Source organism: Pocillopora damicornis, chromosome 1 (genome assembly GCF_964200805.1).
Source record: "Pocillopora damicornis chromosome 1, jaPocDami1.2, whole genome shotgun sequence".
In the NCBI taxonomy this organism is placed as follows: Eukaryota; Metazoa; Cnidaria; class Anthozoa; order Scleractinia; family Pocilloporidae; genus Pocillopora; species Pocillopora damicornis.
Window position 1 is genome coordinate 23,223,010 of NC_142670.1, and position 18,801 is coordinate 23,241,810.

Here is an 18,801-nt window from a genome sequence, read left to right on the forward strand (position 1 = left end):
AACATTTACCTTTCTCTGTAACGTTATTGGAAAATTTTGCTTATAATATATAGGGAACTTTCTCCCGTGTTTGCATTTTCTCATTTAAACACTCGAGGTTAGGAATTTTCTTGAAAGTTATGCAAACCCTTGACTGCGTATCGGGTTCGCATAACTTTCTCAAATTCTCCCAACCTCCTCTCGTGTTTAGGTGAGAGTGTGTAAACATGGAAAAAAGGTTCTCTATTGCTTAAGCATTAAACGGCTCCAACAAAATTTTCCAGGCATATCTGCTCAGATCGAAGAAAAACTATAAAGGGGTAAGTTTCTAAAGAAACTGTGGTGCTGCGTTGGTGAGAGAGTATAGCAGGTAATTTAGTGTTAACAACTGAGTTGAAAATGTAAATTTGCCACCGTAAAGGGTAAAAAAGCTGAAGTTTCGAGCGTTAGCCCTTCGTCAATCGATCTGACGAAGGGCTAACGCTAGAAACGCTCGAAACGTCAGCTTTTTTACCCTTTACTGTAGCTAATTTACGTTTTTAACTCAGTTGTTAACACTAAATTACCTTGAAGAAAAACTAGTTACCTCACTTTAGTTCCACTACAACACAGAAAACTTTTTCACGGTTAAATAATTCTAGCCCTGGGAAATTTTTGCGGGAGCACTTATTAACAAGTTTGATAGCTTTACATTCATTAACAACCTTTTTTGTGGTCAGCAGTCGATGATTGCAGGTCTGTATGAAAAGCGATCACTGAGCGATCGCGCCACAGTCACGCATTGAAATTCTTTGAATATGGTAACTTTTAAGGGATTTTGTATTGAGATTGTATGACAAACTCGGCTATTTTGTCCTCAATCAATAAATAGAGGATAATACTTGGGCGCGCTTTGATATGGAATATCTCTTCGAATGTTCAACTTGTTATCTCATGAGCGAGAGCAGCGAACGAGTAAGGTATCGAGCAAGAGAATATAAACTACGGTGGCCCATAAAGGACATGCCACATTTATTTTATCGCGCGATAACTGATAAATTGTTGCGCGATAAATGAAAAATTATCGCGCGATAATTTATCATTTATCGCGAAATAAATGGAAATCATGTTAGGTCACGTAATCGGCTGTCAGGCACGTTGTTTCCGTGAACGACAATGGTTGCCACAGTTGAGGAGGTATGTTTTGAGGTCATAGTTCATTTTATTTACGTAAAAAGATCATTTAGCAGTACTTTGCAATATTTCTACGACACATAGCTCCTTGAATCAGTACAGTAAACCTTGATTTTGCGAAATCTTACGAGACACTTTCAGAGATGGCTGTCAGTGTCTGAGAACGAGAGTGGATTATCTAATCCGTCTCGTTTCGCTAATTACAGTAAACTTAGCAGCCAACAATTTTTTTCGCTTCGCTGTCGCCATTTTGTTTCTGTTGACCTCAAAACATACCTCTTCGATTGTGGCAGCCATTGTCGTCCACGAAAACAACGTGCGTGACAGCTGATTACGTGACCCAACATGTTTCCCGCGCGATAGTTTTCATTTATTGCGCGATAATTTTCAGTTATCGCGCGATAATTTTTCATTTATCGCGCGGTATTTTGATTTTATCGCGCGATAAAAAAGATGTGGCATGTCCTCTATGGGCCACCGTAATAAACTGTTATAATCTCTTGGTATCGAGATAAACACGAGAAGAGAAGTTCCATATCTGCAAGCGACCATCTATTATTTTGTTTATCATGTAAACACAACAGGCCTTTACGGGGAAGAAAAGTCGTCTTTTTAAAAAATGAAATTATAGGTTTCACAATCCGCCAAAAAGAAGTCGTAAAGCGCATTGGCGATAAGACTCAAGATGAAAAAAATGCGTTGAACCATTACAGAAACAGACAATGGGCGTAGCTTTCTTTTCACAAAATTCTCAGTTATTGACTTTTTCCTTACCGACAAAAGAAATATTTTCATGTACACGGCCGAAATCGGCCTGTGGCAAATCTTCCAGTTGTCGGTTTTCGTTCTCAGCCACGAGAAATACCTTTACCCAAGTCAAAGAACTAACTTCAGGTTTTTCTTTTCGTATTTTGTTTCACTTCCCTTTCAAGGCAGTTTTGAGTGACATTGTCTGCTAGAAATACGAATTTTTCTGGTTTTTTTTAGCAGCCATAATTCGAGAAAATCTCGACATGCGACCCTGGAGTAAGAACGGTCAACGCTTTGCCATTCATTTATTAACCTGACACAGCTGATTGGCGATATCAAACGCATGTAAAAAATTATCGTAATATTATACGCGTGTTTAACAAGGATTTCCCGGCTCTTCACAGGCCAGGAAATCGTTTTAAACCACCGCAGTTTATATAATAGCTTTTTCCCTTAAGCTTTCTTATAACGAAATATATTAAACATCGCATTAGCCGAAATTCAACTTTTTAGCCGATCCGTGCTATAATTACAGAAACCTGAGTGATGCTGATAGAAAGAGCACTTACATCACACCCTACGGTGGAGAAAAATGTGACTACGATTTCTTAATATTCGGGGAATGGTATCGTTTCGTGAGAGATGCAGGAACAAAAATGCCAACCCAGTGCGTGCCGGGTAATAGATGTGGTGCGATCTTCTCAGGCTGGCTGAACAGTGGTCACCCCACACTGGTAGATGGTGAGGTTTCTTCAATGGTCTGCTTTGCCAGAGGTGGAATTTGTTTCAGGAAATCAGTGAACATAAAAGTGAAAGACTGTGAATCCTACTTTATATATAAACTACCAAAAGTACCTTCTTGTAGTTTGTGCTACTGTGGCACAGACTGAATGCTATAAGCAAGTCATTCTGTACAGTGAAAGGATTCACAAATCGATTTATTGGCACATGTACATTAATGTATAACAGGGACTTTAAGAATTTCACATAATCCACATTTTATGATTAGTGTTAAACAGTGAATGGTTTTAACACAAGACTACCTTTGGACAGCGTAGCTTGATCTTCCAAGTAAGAGTACTCCCGAGAAGTTGTGACAGAAGGTTGTCAGTAATAGTGACTGACATTTCTATAACCTCAGCGGAAATCATCATCAGAGTCGATTCAACAATTGTTGTTTATCCGAGTGTTAGAACAGACTCCCCCCCCCCCCCCCACCCGTGGCAAATTTAAACAACTATGGGCATTAGTGAGCTTTCAAATAATCTTAGTATCACCTATTTCTATTCCAATCGAAGAGCTTCACTAAGTAAGTTTTAAGCACTACTTTGAGCATTGTATTTTGCTTATTACAAAACGCTTTGGACTCTTGATGTTTACTCAGGTCGTTAGAAACTAAAGCCGCTTTTAATACCCACCCACTCTGTGCATGTAATTGTTATTCTGTTTGAAAGCCTTCCACTATGGGTCACGGCAGTCCGTGATTATGAGCCAGTTGTTTATTATGTTCGGTCATGCATTCATTGGCATCATTATTTACAAGGATTTTTAAGTCGTATTAGGTGTGTTGTGGATAGAGACTGTAAATAATTTCAAGAATTCTTAGTCACTATGACATTGATACTCAAACTTTCTGATGACATAGTATGGGAAACTAGAACATTCTGTTATTATTTATTATTCTATTAGGTATGTAACTATGATGTGTTTCTGCCACAACAGTTGTGTTGTAAGCTTCGAATTCCGGAATGTTTTGTGAATGTATATAAGGACTCAGTCAGCTAGGAGTGGTAATTTAGCTTTTCGGAAAAGACTGACTATCAAGGAAGCTCTACAGAAAGATAACTCAGTACTGTGATATCCTTCAAAAATTGTGTATTTTGTGGAGATTTGGAGGCAAAGGGGAGTCTTTGGTTTCCGTAGAGAGATAAGTTACAGTCTGTAGTGGGCTTAAGTAAGTTTTTAAATGACAATTTTTTATGGCCTATATGAGTAGCTCCTGGAAAAGAATTATTACACGTTGTTTAGTAAAGTAGTTGCGAGAGTGTAGTGTTCCTTATTTCGATTAAATCATACTTTAACAGGTGAATCTTATAGGAGAACGTGTTGAGTGAAATGGGTAAAATTGCAATGATGTCGACGCTAGTAGCTCTTATACAAGCCATTCCCACAAAAAACAAAACGACACCAGAAAGAGGTCCGAAATGACGACCAGTTAAAACCTAATATTTTCAGGCTTATTTGAGTGTATGTGACCTGTAACAGAGAAGGTATGAGCTATTACACTAGTTGCTATAGTTGTCACTGTCACTGAGCCTGAGACAAATAGCACGTGTAAGTAATCAGAGGTTTGCATGTCGTTACTGCTCTATATCAATTATCGTACTGCCTAAAGGAGTGGCTTCTGAGAAATAATTATTTCGCGTTGTTTAGTAGTAAAGTAGTTGTAGTAACCATAGTTATAACTGTCACTGAGCCTGAGAGCAATAGCACCTCTCAGTAATCAAAGGTTTGCATATCTTTGCTGCACTTCATCTATTATCAATTAGATAGCTGCAATACAGGAAGCAAGTTATTTATTTCGTGTTTTCCGTTTTTACGCAATAATTATGGACCATATTCAGGTAGTTCTCCGCATCAGTCAACGATCAAAGTATCTGAAAAGGATAATACTTTGTAAGAGATGGAAAAATAACTGAGGTTGACCGTGAACAGTCACGCAGTTGAACACTGAGCAAACGAAAATCCAGAGAATAACATGGTAGGGTTTGAACCCGGGACCAACATATTACAATTCTAGCGCGCCCTGACCACTTGGTCACACTGCCGTCAAATTTTAGAACTTCAATAAAGAAGATTAAAAACTTTGACGTTTTATTCCCGTTTCAAAACTACAAAGTTTCAAACCAGTTTCCAGAGGCGGAGTAAGAAAACAAATAGTTTAAACAGATTCGCAACGATTCTCGATTTTCCACAAACCAACAGGATTTATCAAAATGGATCGCTCATACGTTAGTTTGATTCAGAATTTGATATAGTGGCAAACACTTTGAACATGGCAGTCACGAAGTGTCACGATAGAGCTCATTTCAGCAATTGGACACGTCAATTTCGCATTGCTTGGAATGTTGTGATAATATTCACTGAGGTTTGATCATTCTAAAATTAGACGTCACTTTCGTTAACTATCTAATCATATTTTCAACTTGATATTTTATTGTTAAACTCAAGAAAACATAGATAGACGGGTACTTCAAGCTGATGTGAGTTAGTGCAAGTTGTAAATAACACTTTTTAATGGTCGGGAAACTTATCAGTAGATTTTTTTGTAATGCTAGCTTTAGCATCAAAGTTAAACTGTGTTTATTGCAGTTTCTCGCTAAGAAAAATTCAATGTTTGTTTGTTTGGCTTTTTTTTCTGGTAGAATAATTTCTATTTGAGCTCAGTAGGAGAGCTGTTATTACAAAAAAACTGCCCCCGTTCGAATAACAAAAAAGACGATTACGGCGTGAAAAATAAATCTTCAAATGTCACTCTGAGTTGAATTAGGAAATGTTATTCACGATTCCCTTCATCTTATTTTTTTCTTCCTATGTCCAAGAAGGAAGTTGAAAACAGATCGACACGGACCTAGAACATGGGCTGGTTTCTTTATAAACCTAAGAAAACCATCAGAATATGGTTAAATCATAGGTTGGCTAATCAAAGGAAACTGATAGAGGTTGACTAATTCCGAGGATCAACTTAATAAATTTTGTTGTGCTTGGCGAATTCAAACTAGCTTGACGAGAATTGTGCAGCTCTCAGTCAATAATATACGCTAATTTTACACGAACCATTTTTAGAGAGTGTTCTGCAGTGATTGAATGTCAAAGTAAATGTAATGGACCTTTCAGCCGGCAAAACATGAAGAATCTGTTAATCCGTTTTTACACAGGCACAAGCTACATAACATTGTAAGTTTCTACGATTTTTGATAGGCCTGTACGGGATTTGCAACCATAACCTCTGCGACACCAGTGTAGTGCTCTACAAACAGAGCTAGAGAGCCCACTGGGAGCTAGTAATTACGTTGGCTTTATAATAAACCCGTGAGGTGATGAATCGATGACTGTGAATGTATTAAAGTCATATATGTGAATTGCGAATTAAGAAATTGATATGAAAGCGATCTGCGCAGTAATGAACACTACTTAAGCAGTAGTGAAAAAAATGATGAAAAAAAAGAAACAATGATGAAAATCATATTAGCTCAGTTGGTGGTGCACTGCACCGGTATTGCAAAGTTCATGGATTCAGATCCAAACTTTTCAGGCTTTATTTTCACTACTGGTTAGGTAGTGTTCACTGCTGCGAAGTTCACTTTCATATTCATTTTATAATTCCCAGTTCCCATACATGATTTTCATATATTCACAGCCATTAACTTTCTTTTCTGTGTTGCAGTCAAGAATCTCGGCTACAAAAATTTGAGAGAAATTTCTTAACTTTTATGGCCTAAAACAAAATCAAAGCTAGCCATTTTAAAAAAAAAATACATCGGGAGGATTTTGAGATAGACCTAAAGTCATATTCGGAAATTTATCAACTGAAGAAGAAATGAACGATAAAGGCAGAAGTATCCCAGGCTCGCAGAATGCGCTTTGGTAAATGTGCAAATATGGGTACGCTCTCTAGATCTCGCTTTCTCAGAGAAGGCTATAGTCCACGGCGGCTAGGTTCGGGGAGTACAGTTTGGCACTAGCCCTAAAATCTGTATTGCTACATTTTCCACAGAATTAAGAGTTGATGCGAAGTACTAAATCACCTCCTAGATCACAGAAAAATAAGTCTGGAAACTAGCAATCTGTCAGAACCGGACATGATACCTAAAAGAAAAAATTCATTTTGATTAGTTGCAATCGACAGCCAAATTGATACGGCGCTATTGTTTGTCACAACGAAAACTACATATACTAAAAATTTTGCAGAAAAGAAGAAAGGAGCTTTGAATGGATTATTTTAATGAAATGAAAAATAGATCAACATACTCTGCTATTATTGCAAAACACGCTTATGGCAAAGTTTGAAACTTTTTTCTAAATTTATTGCATTTCTCAAGAGGGGAATTATTCATTATTTTGTCAACTTCTTTAAAGTCTCCGGTCGGTCAATCGAGGAAATTTTAATCAGCACACTGCTTTACATTTTTTATATTTCATTAGATAGCTTAAAAAAATTTTAAATGTATTTTGGAGAATAAATGATTGAGAAATAAAGTTCCTTACTCTCGATCGAACATACTTCCTGTGTTGAGTGATCAAGACTGCAGGAGTTGCAAATCATAGAAGAGCTGCAAAGAGGTCCTTTACAATCGCAGTAAACAACCCCAGGGTGTATGTCTCACAATGAAAACGTTATTAATAGATTGGTCGGAGAAACAAAGTCCTCAAAATTTTAAGCCTTGCAAGTGCAACTTTTGGTCACGGCCATTTCCACCCAAATTTTTAGCGAAAACACATTGATTCTACTGGCTCTACAATAAGGAAAGAAATTTCTATATTCGGATCTCACCTACCCTGGTGTATGCTTGGTCTACCACAGTGTGCAGCCTAGTAGTCTCTAGTGGGCTTGTTTAATTATAACGTATCACGCAGTATTGTTTAAGAACACCTGTTTTAACAGACTTTAAACGCTAAACGCACGCAAACAATGTTTATAAATACGTCTAGTGCATGGGTAGCCGCTAAATCTTTCAACTTGTATTATTTCATAAATTGATGGTAGAAAATGAGATAAAGAATCATACAAGGAAACTAACACGTATTAGAAAATTATGGATGAGAGAAAAAAAAAACGTCTGTCTTTCAAGTCTCATTAACATATATTAACTATATACACACTGTAATCGATTTAATAAAATTCATAAAGCTAAGGAGTACGAAGTGCTAATTTTTCTCTTCTTGGGTGAGTCTCAAACCATTTTCACTCGACTTGCCATGAATCCTTATTTAAGTCTCTCGTTTCTTTTCTCAAATTCACCTCCATTGCTTTTGTTTGACATGAATCATTGAGAAACGATCTATAATTATGCCATCTGCACCTGACGTGACACTTTCAAGGAATAAATAATAAAATTTTATAGTCCGAGACGCATTACTCCAGTCAATCTGTTGCACAAAGTTACTTTCATCGCCGCGTATCGTTTTACCAATTTAGCTTTATGCGCATAGAGCCCAAACAGGAAAAGGGAAGTTTATTTGTAATATTAATGATCATCATGGCTTGAAACCAACAGTTTCTATCGTAACCATAGCTACCAGACAGTAATAAAAGAAAACATGTTTGGCTCAACAACTCTAGAGTTGGGTACCAAAGAACGTTGGATCTTGGAAGGTAGGAGATGACTGTACTTAATGCCTGAAAAACTTGAGTTTGACTTTCACTTCGGAAAATACAAGTTTGTTCATTTAAAATTGTTACCTTCCCATCTCTCCTCTCTCAATAATATTTAAGCATGACACTATGTTATGTTCAATTTCCCTGTGTTTTATTAGGCGGGAATTTGATCTTTTTGCATCTTGCGGAAGCACATTTTAACCGCTCTTAATCAGCTCAGAAAAATTATTTTTACATAAGAACAGTGCATTTTTGTTGTTTTATATTCGTCCATAAACATAGCTTATCTATCAAAAGTTAAAATTGCGTATTGTGCAAGTCTCAGAGAAAGTTATGAGCACGAACTAGTTTAAGGATTAGCTCAAAGGTACTCACCTCAAAAACAGGTGGAATCTGTCGACCGCTAAATTGTTGATAATTTCGATATTTTTGGTTTGAGAATATAGTGTTTGACATTTTCAATTTGAGCTTACTATTTCCTGGAAAAAAAGGCGAATGTTCCAATGTATATTGAATTTATCGATTTATGAATCTCCTGCGTGATGCCAGACAACGATGTCTTGTCTTAATGTAAATATTTCCTCTTTCTATGATAATCAGTCTCAATAACAAGGCGATTGTGCAAACTCAAGTAGGAAAATCTGAATTTTCAAGGACTTGTATAATGAAGAAAGAGACTTGTACTTGTTTCACTTTTTTTACCGTTTTTGGGAGGGAGAGGGCTGGAGATATTTATGTAGGGCAATATTATACAAAAAGTTAGGAATTTAAAATTTAACAATTGGTTCATACGTCAGCGTGCGTTCATCGAGATACGAAGCACGCGGGAAGTTTGGAGAGCACGAAAGATGCGTAAGAGGAACATCTGGAACATTTTCAACCCGATGGAAATTTTTATTTCTCGAGGGATTTGTTTGCTGACGTCATGAGCGCGCACAATAGGAATATGAAGCACGCTCGCGCAATTCAATTTGAGTAGATAAATTTACTAGCTATGTTAAAAATAACAGCGGTAACAGCGACATCAACAAAAACAATAAAAAAACATCACTCAAATTTGTTTTGTCCCAAGCATTTTACGTGTTAATTTTCTTTATCTCAGCTGAAATAATGAGGAAATCGCTGAGCGCGGAATTGAGACACAGAAAATTATCCTAAATTCCTATGTTTTCAGATAGGCAAAAATCCGTAGATGAAGGCAGTATTCAATTTTCTCCATTTTCCCGTATTCTCCTCGGTGGACTGGTTAAGTTACGCGGAACCTATAATTTTTCTTTTTTTTTTTCTTTACTTTTTCATGACAGCACACCAAAAGTAGAGTTGTTAGGGAAAAAAGGATCTGGCAACCGTTTCCTCATAGAGTCCTGTCCTTAAGAAGACCATGGAAAATGAAATAGAGGCAATGCATAATTCAAGGTACGAATAAAATTTATTGGACGTCTAATGTTCTACAAGCCTGCTGTTTCATCTTTCTATATGATTTTATGAACCTAAATGCTGTAATGTTTCCGTGATGACTAAAAAGGTTCTAAGGATTCTGCTATCGATTATAAAACGATGAATTTAATGCCAGTCTCTGAGTGGCCTTGAGTTGTTATCAATGAGTCATTTTCCTTCAAAGGAAGCAGTATTGCTATGGTAGTCAGCGTTTAACTTCCCGAACTGATTATTTCATAAATGCACAGGTAAAAACCAGCCAAGGTTCGTTAAGTGTAAGATGCAAAGTTCAGGATGAAGACTATAACATACACAATGCTTCGCAAAGTAAATCTTGCAAGCTTCACCTCAATATTCTGTATTTCTAACATCTGCATTTCCTTGATTGTTAATTCCATATTCTACATCTGCACGTACTTACTTCGTTTCAAGGCACCAATGAAACATATTTAACGAAAGATGAATCGTACATGAGCTTTATTCGAACAGTTTGGACTATTTAATATATCGCCTTCCTAAGTAAAGTATTCTCTATGTCGTTAAAAACGCGAATGAGACCAGTCGACAGTTAAAATACAACTATCTGATAACAACTCGAATAGTAAACAGGGCCTTAAGAACGACGCTGAATAAGTTCCCCGAAAAATGCAAGTCTCTTAGCTTAGGCAAACCCCATGTCTTGAAAGCTGTCTTTGAAAGGATTTCACAATTCTAGCAACTTTTGAATCATTATTACGAGTTGATTTCACATTTCTTGAGACAAGACAGCGGACAATTCAATAAACTATCAGTAACATGAAAAGGACATAAGCAAATTTCAAGACAGTGTGTATGACGAAAAACAAAGTCACGTCTACAGCGCCATTAGTTTATTTGAAATACACTGTCGACGACTCATTGAAAACTGTCGAGCTAAAAAATATTTAGCAATTTTAGTATTTGGCATATCAGCGTAAATTTACATCGCACTTTGTTTAATATTTTTTGTCCTCGTTGTCAACTTGAATTTGTATTGCAGCTCTGAAGCCCCTGAGGCTCGAGAAAATCGTTTGTATTGCGTGCGCTTGACGTCCGTGAATTATGGTTATTGTGGCTTTCGCGCAAGATGGAGCTATCTAAACTTTGATAGATAAATTCCCACATGAATCGTCAGTTTTTGCTGGAAGACTTCCTCGACGCCAGAGCAAGTTTTCAAATTAAAATTACGCGAAAGGTTGATGGAAGTCCTTTCTTGATTAGAGAACTAACTTTCAAAACCACAAACAAGTGCCACATTTCTTACGGCAAAAAGAAAAAAATGCATTTTTCCCTGCCTGTAAAAATTTACTCAGCCTCTATTTATCTTCAGGAAGTTACATACATAAGTGAAACCCTTTTGACTGACACAAAATAAGTATGTTTAGAGCTTTGTGTGAAGCTTTGGCAATGGGAGGCTTGACGTTTCTTGAGGCTTGAAATATTTACTTGTCAAAGACATTCTTCTCATATAAGATTTTCATTAACAATCCTCTATTAGCACACGGCGGAGTTTCCTTAGAAAACACTGAATTATTTGAGAACCATAAGGAACCTTCTTAAACAACGTTTATAAGCTACTTTAGACCGAAAATTCGAGCAACTTCCACCGAAGAATTAGGCAAGCTGAAAAAATAAGAGGTAATTTATTAATGAAATCATTTGGTGTCTCATAGAAAGAAATAAACAGCTTCTGGTATCTGTCTTGTCCGTCATTTTGAACAAAACATTTACTATGTTAAATAATGTCGGAGAAATTAATTGTTTATTCTGATAAAAGTGCGCCTAAAATATGTTTTAAAACTCCTACAGAGGGCGTGAAGCTGGCTGAATGTTTCATCGTGCACAAATTGTCCAGATGATTTTATCGTATGGACGGAAAACGTTGTGCTTCTTGTCTAACTTGTAGTGACGAAGCCCTGCGAAGAAGATCGAACGATTTTACAGGAATAGCAACTTTTGAATCATTTTTACGAGTTGATTTCACATTTCTTGAGACAAGACAACGGACAATTCAATAAACTATCAGTAACATGAAAAGGACGTAAGCAAATTTCAAGACAGTGTGTATGACGAAAAACAAAAGTCATGCTTGCAGCGCCATTAGTTTATTTGAACTACACTGTCGACGACTCATTGAAAACTGTCGAGCTAAAAAAGCAGCAAAAAATTTTTAAGTATTTGGCATATCAGCGTAAATTTACATCGCACTTTGTTTAATTTTTTTGTCCTCGTTGTCAACTTGAATTTGTATTGTAGCTCTGAAGCCCTTGAGGTTCGAGCAAATCGTTTGTATTGCGTACGCTTGACGTCCGTGAATTATGGTTATTGTGGCTTTCGCGCAAGATGGAGCGATATAAACTTTGATAGATAAATTCCCACATGAATCGTCAGTTTTTGCTGGAAGACTTCCTCGACGCCAGAGCAAGTTTTCAAATTAAAATTACGCGACAGGTTGATGGAAGTCCTTTCTTGATTAGAGAACTAACTTTCAAAACCATAAAGAAGTACCACATTTCTTACGGTAAAAAGAAAAAAATGCATTTTTCCCTGCCTGTAAAAATTTACTCAGCCTCTATTTATCTTCAGGAAGTTACATACATAAGTGAAACCCCTTTTGATTGATACAAAATTAGTATGTTTAGAGCTTTGCGTGTAGCTTTGGCAATGGGAGGCTTGACGTTTCTTGAGGCTTGCAATATTTCCTTGTCAAAGACATTCTTCTCATTTAAGATTTTCATTAACAATCCTTCATTAGCACACGGCGGAGTTTCCTTAGAAAACACTGAATTATCTGAGAACCATAAGGAACCTTCTTAAACAACGTTTAAAAGCTACTTTAGACCGAATATGACGTTTCATAATGATAATTTGTCAATATTATCAGCTGAAAATTACGCTTATTGCAGAATTTGAGATCGTAATGACATTTGCGTCGTTTTTCGTAAAACAAATATTTGAACTTTGCCATGGTTCAGTGACATTGTAAAGGGGACATGGAAGTTCTTATCTAGAATAAATAATCGTGTTGGCTTCAAACCGTGTGTTTCTATTGCAACCATAGCTAAAGCAAGCACTTTTACCTCAAAAGCAGCGAGGGACCAAAGAGCTTTACAACTTGAGAGGTAAGAGTTGATCAAATCGAAAACACAGATGGGTGATTTGAGTAATACTATCCCTGGGAAATTCACATTCTTTACGAAAAGGATGTCTACCCGCGGCTCCTTTAATTCTGCATACCACAATGAAAAGGTTGGCTTCACTCTCAAATAAGGGTATTGTGCAATTTTAAAAGCAGACTAACAAAAGGTATTTTTCAACGAAAGCAGATTGAGCAGACTAACTGAACCTTTACATGATTATTTCTATGTAACACGAAAGCTATGGCACACAATATGTTGCTCTGTTTACCTCAAAAATTTCCCCAAGGTCGCCAAAGTCCAAAATGCTGAATGTGTTAATAACAACTTAGAAACGATTATTCATCGGATATAGTTTGGAAGCATTATGTTTGAGTCTTCCTTGCTCTTTTGGTTACGGAACTTTGTAGATAAATAAAGGGTTTAAACAATCATCGGGATTTCTATTGCATAAAAAAGAGGATAATCAGCAACTTGTAAATGTTAATTAGCCAGCCTGTTTTTTTTTTTCTCGCTCAATGAGAATATATCATTTCTTTTGCAGTACTTGCTTTTGCAGTACTTGTCGAGGTCGAGTCGTTTTCACTTCAAATTTGGAACCAAAATTACTGAATAGATATTTTTGATGCTGATACATTCATTTTTCGATGTGCAGTCAAAGAACACCCAACGATATAATAGGATTGATTATCAACATTTTCAGACGATTTTAGGAGCGATGTTTGATGAGAATAAAACGTCGGCGCATTTAACTCCAAAAGCTGACAAATTAAAGCGGACTTAAAACGGGAACATGACTTTTCTGTTGAATAAATTATTTATTATTGCCAAAGTTGCTAAACGTCAAATGTCAAAACACGATAAATTTTGCATGGTGTTTATCTTTTTGTAGGAATGAACAAAAAATATGCTGAATAAATAGGCTGAAAATATGCTTGATATTCCAAATTTTGAGAACTTTTGGATTAGAAAGTCCAACGTACAACTTCACGTATAAGTATCTGCTTTTCTTAGGGTTTTTCGCCGTCAATTAGACCTTCTAAGAAAATTAATCGAAATTTTTACATTGTTAGTGGCATGTGTCGGCCGTTAAATTGCCGATTATTTCGATATTTCTGGTTTGGGAAACATAGTGTTTGACATTTTTAATTTAGATTTACCATTTCCTGGAAAAAGTAGAATTTTCCAATGTATACTAAATTGACTGATAGAAACATCTTGAACCCGAATATGAATCTGCTGCCTGATGCCAGACAAACATGGCTTGTCTCAATGGAAATTAGCATAAATTTCCTCTTTCTATGATAATCGGTCTAAATAACCAAAGGCGATCGTATAAACTAAAGTAGGAAAAATCTGAATTTTCAAGGACCTGTATAATGAAGAAAGAGAAAAAAGGTTTATTAAGGAAAATTAATTCTTTTTTCATGACTTATCGATCATGAAAAAGAAAAGGAACTTGAGAAAAAATTGCGTTTTGCTTTTATTAATGGCTTTTGTTCTATCTCCCCTAAAACAATATCGCTCAGGAGAAACAAAACACACAAAAATGCTCTCTACAAACCTTGTGTCTTCACAAAAGACAAGTAATGCTCGATGATGCCAATTTTTGTCCTGGTTTCCCTTTTTTTTTTTACGTTTTTGCACAAACAAAATACAAAAAGTTAGGAATTTAAGATATAAAGGCGGTAACAACGACATTTTCCCCAAGCATTTTATGTGTCAACCTTCTTCATTGAAGTAGAAGTCTTAGCTGAAATAATGAGGAAATCTCTGATCGCGGAATTGAGACATGGAAAATTGTCCTAAATAGGATTATAATAAAGTTCAGATATAACGCGCGCTGTCATTGATTGAAAGAGTGTGCTCTATGAGAGTATAGAGCATAGAACTGAGCTAAAGCTGTCACGCCATCTGCCAAATTGTACTATGTTCGAGCTTTCCCGGGACTTCTTTTTAGCTTTTTTCCGATAATTGAAAGTGAAATTTCGGAACAAGCGAGCCGGCAAGTAGCAACAGAAGAACCAAAGAAAGGTTTGTAAACATACTAGGCGCCGTAATTTACGTTATTAAAACGTGAGCAGATACGAAAATCCTCAAAGGAAAAACGAAATAGACATTCCGAGTTTTAAAGATTTTCACGCTCGGTTAGATTGCAAGCTAACGTACGATAACAAAAATCAAACACAGCCAACACTCGTATAGTATATACAGTTCAGAGTTTAAAAACAAAACAGAACAAAACAGAAATGATGAAATATATAACCAAACTGGCGTAACTGTTAAAATTCATACTAATTATGACGGTGTCTGAGCAAATATGATCATGCTGAAGTCCATCGCGGCTCGCTTATCATGGCGATCTCCAGTCATCACAGTAAAGCAAGCCTCAGAAATTACATCGGCCGCCCTTCGAGTGAAAAAATAAGAGCTCGCTCTGATATCCTTTTCCGATGTGTTGAGTGGAAAGTCACTTCAGTCCCTGCAGCCGAGTTTTGTGGCGCTGTCATCTCGAGCGATCTTCATGTTCCGGTGAATTATGCTGTCGTTCATTTAAAAACACTCGCCTTGAACAGTTTGTTTCCTACCTTGTCATGTGAAAAAACTCGCGTGTTTTTATGAGCCATAATTCGGCTGAAGTTCACTAAACATTTCACTTCAAGATTCTGTATTATAAAAATTTAAGGCAAAAGCGTTAAATTCGACTTGCTGAACTATTTTAGTTTGTAAACGATCGCAGATTGTGAGCTTTGATGGTTTTTGAACTTTGATGGTTTGACACTTTTGACAGCTTTTGTCTTGTACAACCAATCAGATTATTTGAAGCATTCTAACCGGGATTCTGATTGGCTTATTGTAGCGTGCTCTATAAGAGTATAGAGCATGCTGACGACACTGTTGTTCGCTTTGGAAATAAAGTTTGTTTTGAAAATTGAAAGTAATGCATGGGGAATTTAACGGATTCTCTATTATAAAACAAATAGAGAAGCCTTGACTGTGCTCTGTTCTGTTATAAAGCACGCAGGAAGCGGCTAGAGCACTCGTGTTTCTCCCTACACTTCTTTCGTGCTCTAGCCGCTTCCTGCGTGCTTTATAACAGAACAGAGCACAGTCAAGGCTTCTCTATTTGTTAATTTTCACATAGGCAAATATCCAAAAATGAAGGTAGTATTAATTTTTCTCTATGTTCCCGTATTCTCCTCAGTGGGCTGGTTAAGTTGCGCGGAACATATGATTTTTCCTTTTTTTTTTCTTTTTTCCTTTTTTTATTATTTGTTTACAAAACAGCACGGTAAAGGTAAAGTTATAAGGAGAAAAAACCATAGAAACCGTTTCTTCAATTCCTGTTCTTAAGAAGACCGTAGAAAATGAAATAGAGCCAATGCATAATTCAAGGTACGAATAGAATTTATTGAATGTTTTACCGCCTAGATGTTCTACAAGCCTACTGCTTAATGTTCCCACATGATTTTGTGAGCCTCAATGCTGTTATGTTTCCGTGATGGCTAAAATGTTCCAAGGATCTTTTTTCGATTATAAAACGACGAATGGAATTTTTTTTTTTTTGAGTGGCCTTGAGGAATTATCAATGAGTGGTTTTCCTTCAGTAGAAGCAGTATTGCTATGGCAGTCAGTGTTTGACTACCCGAACTGATTATTTCATGAATACTTGAGGGAAAAGCAGCCAAATCATAATTTACCCTTTATCAAGAGTAAAATGCAAGGTTCAGGATGAAAATTTTAACAACATACACGATGCTTCGCAAAGTAAATCTTGCAAGCTTCACCACAATATTCTGTATTTCTAACATCTGCATTTTCTTCATTTTTAATTCCATACTCTACATATGCACGTACTTACTTCGTTTCGAGGCGCCAATGAAATACATTTAACGAAAGATGAATCGTACTTGTTGGAAAATAAGTCCACCTGAACTTTATTCGAACAGTTTGGTCTCTACATAATTGCAAAAAAGCACCATTTTAAACAATGGAGACTTGAGAACTAGAAATGTGGATCACACAATTTTTAAACGTTTTATTTCTCTAATTAAATTGAAGTGTGAGTTTCTGTGCTGTTTTGCAGATGTACATTACACCTAATGAGAACTGAAACAATTTTAAGTGTCATTTGAAAATTCGAGAAACTTCCATCGAAGAATTAGGCAAGCTGGAAAAATATTAGAGATAATTTATTAATAAAGGCATTTGGTGTCGTTTAGAAAGACATAAACGGCTTCTGTTATCTGCCTTGTCTGCCATCTTGAACAAAACATTTACTATGTTAAGTCATGGGGAAAAAATGTATTGTTTATTCTGGTAAAAATGCGCCTACACTATGTTTAAAATCGCACAGAGTGCGTGAAGCCGACTAAATGTTTCATCGTGCACAAATTATCGGGATGATCTTATCATACGGACGGAAAACGTTGTGCTTTTTGTCTAACTTGTGGTGACGAAACCCTGGGAAGAAAAGCGAACTAGGAACTTTTGAAATAATATCGAGCCATTATTACGAGTTGATTTAAACTTGCTTGAGACAAGACAGAAGACAATTCAATAAACTATGAGTAATATTAAAAGAACGCAAGCACATTTCTAGAAACCGTGTAAGACGAAAAAACAATTGTCATATTTGCTGCGCTAGTAATTTATTTGAACTACGTTGTCGAGAACTCATTAAAAACTGTCAAGCAATAATTTAGCAGTAAAGTTTAAGTATTTTGCATATCAGTGTAAATTTGCATCGCATTTTGTTTATTCTGTTTGTCCTCACGGTCAACTTGAATTTGTATTGTAGCTCTGAAGCCCGTGAGGTTCGAGCAAATCGTTTGTATTGCGTGTACTTGACGTCCACGAATTATGGCATTGTGGCTTTCGCGCAAGATGGAGCCGTGTAAACTTTGATAGATAATGCTCGAAGACTTTCTCGAGGCCAGAGCGAGTTTTCAAACCATAAATTACGCGAAAGGTTGATGAAAGTCTCTTCTTAATTAGAGAACTATCAAAACCACAAACAAGTGCAAAATTTCTTAAGGCAAAAAGGAATAAAAATTCTTTTACACATTTTTTCAGCCCCTACTTATTTTGAGGAAGTTACTTACACTGTAAGTGGGACTCTTTTGATTGATGCAAACATAAGAGTGTTATTGTATGTTTAGAGCTATGTGTATAGCTTATGAAATAGAAGGCTTGACGTTTCTTGAGGCTGGAAATATTTCCTTGTCAAAGACATTCTTTTCTTATTACTTTTTCATTAGCGATCCTTTATTAACACACGGTGGAGTTTCCTTAGATAAACACTGGATCATTTGAGAACTTGAAAGAAATCTTCTTAAACAAAGTTTAAAGGCTACTTTAGACCGAATATGATGTTTCATAATGATAATTTGTCAACGCTACCAGCTGAAAATTACGCTTATTGCAAAATTTGAGATCGAGGTGACAATTGCCTAGTTTTACCTAAAACAAATATTAATCTTTGCCATGGTTCAGTGATAAAGTAGAGGAAACAAGGAAGTTCTCCACTAAAATTAATAATCGTTTTGCCTGAAACCAGGTGTTTCTATGGTAACCATAGCTACCACATTGTTAAAAAGGAAAGCAATTTTACCTCAAAAATTTAAGTTTTTCGCCGTCAATTAGACTGTCTCAAGAAATTAATCGAACAATGTTGTTCGGGGGACTAATTTCACTGTCTAATATGTATGTTAAAATGTAAAGATATTCCTAGGAGACCCAATTCTCTCCATCGAGCGAAGCGGATAACATTCATTTGCGTCATTTGCATTAATTTCCACATAGAACTGACAGCTACAAGCTTTTTTTTTTAATTTATTTTCATAATCCGGTTTCGTTCATAATAACAGGTCGATTTTGAAACCTTAATCCACTGCTGGGAGCTGGTGATCAACTTAAAACTTGTGT

General features: G+C 36.3%; 1 pseudogene across 1 annotated transcript in view; it reads left to right on the forward strand.

The window, feature by feature from the left end:
* The window catches only part of LOC149052844 (uncharacterized), a 327,679-nt pseudogene that overhangs the window by 51,752 nt on the left and 257,126 nt on the right, over positions 1-18,801 (forward strand). The window lies entirely within an intron of this gene.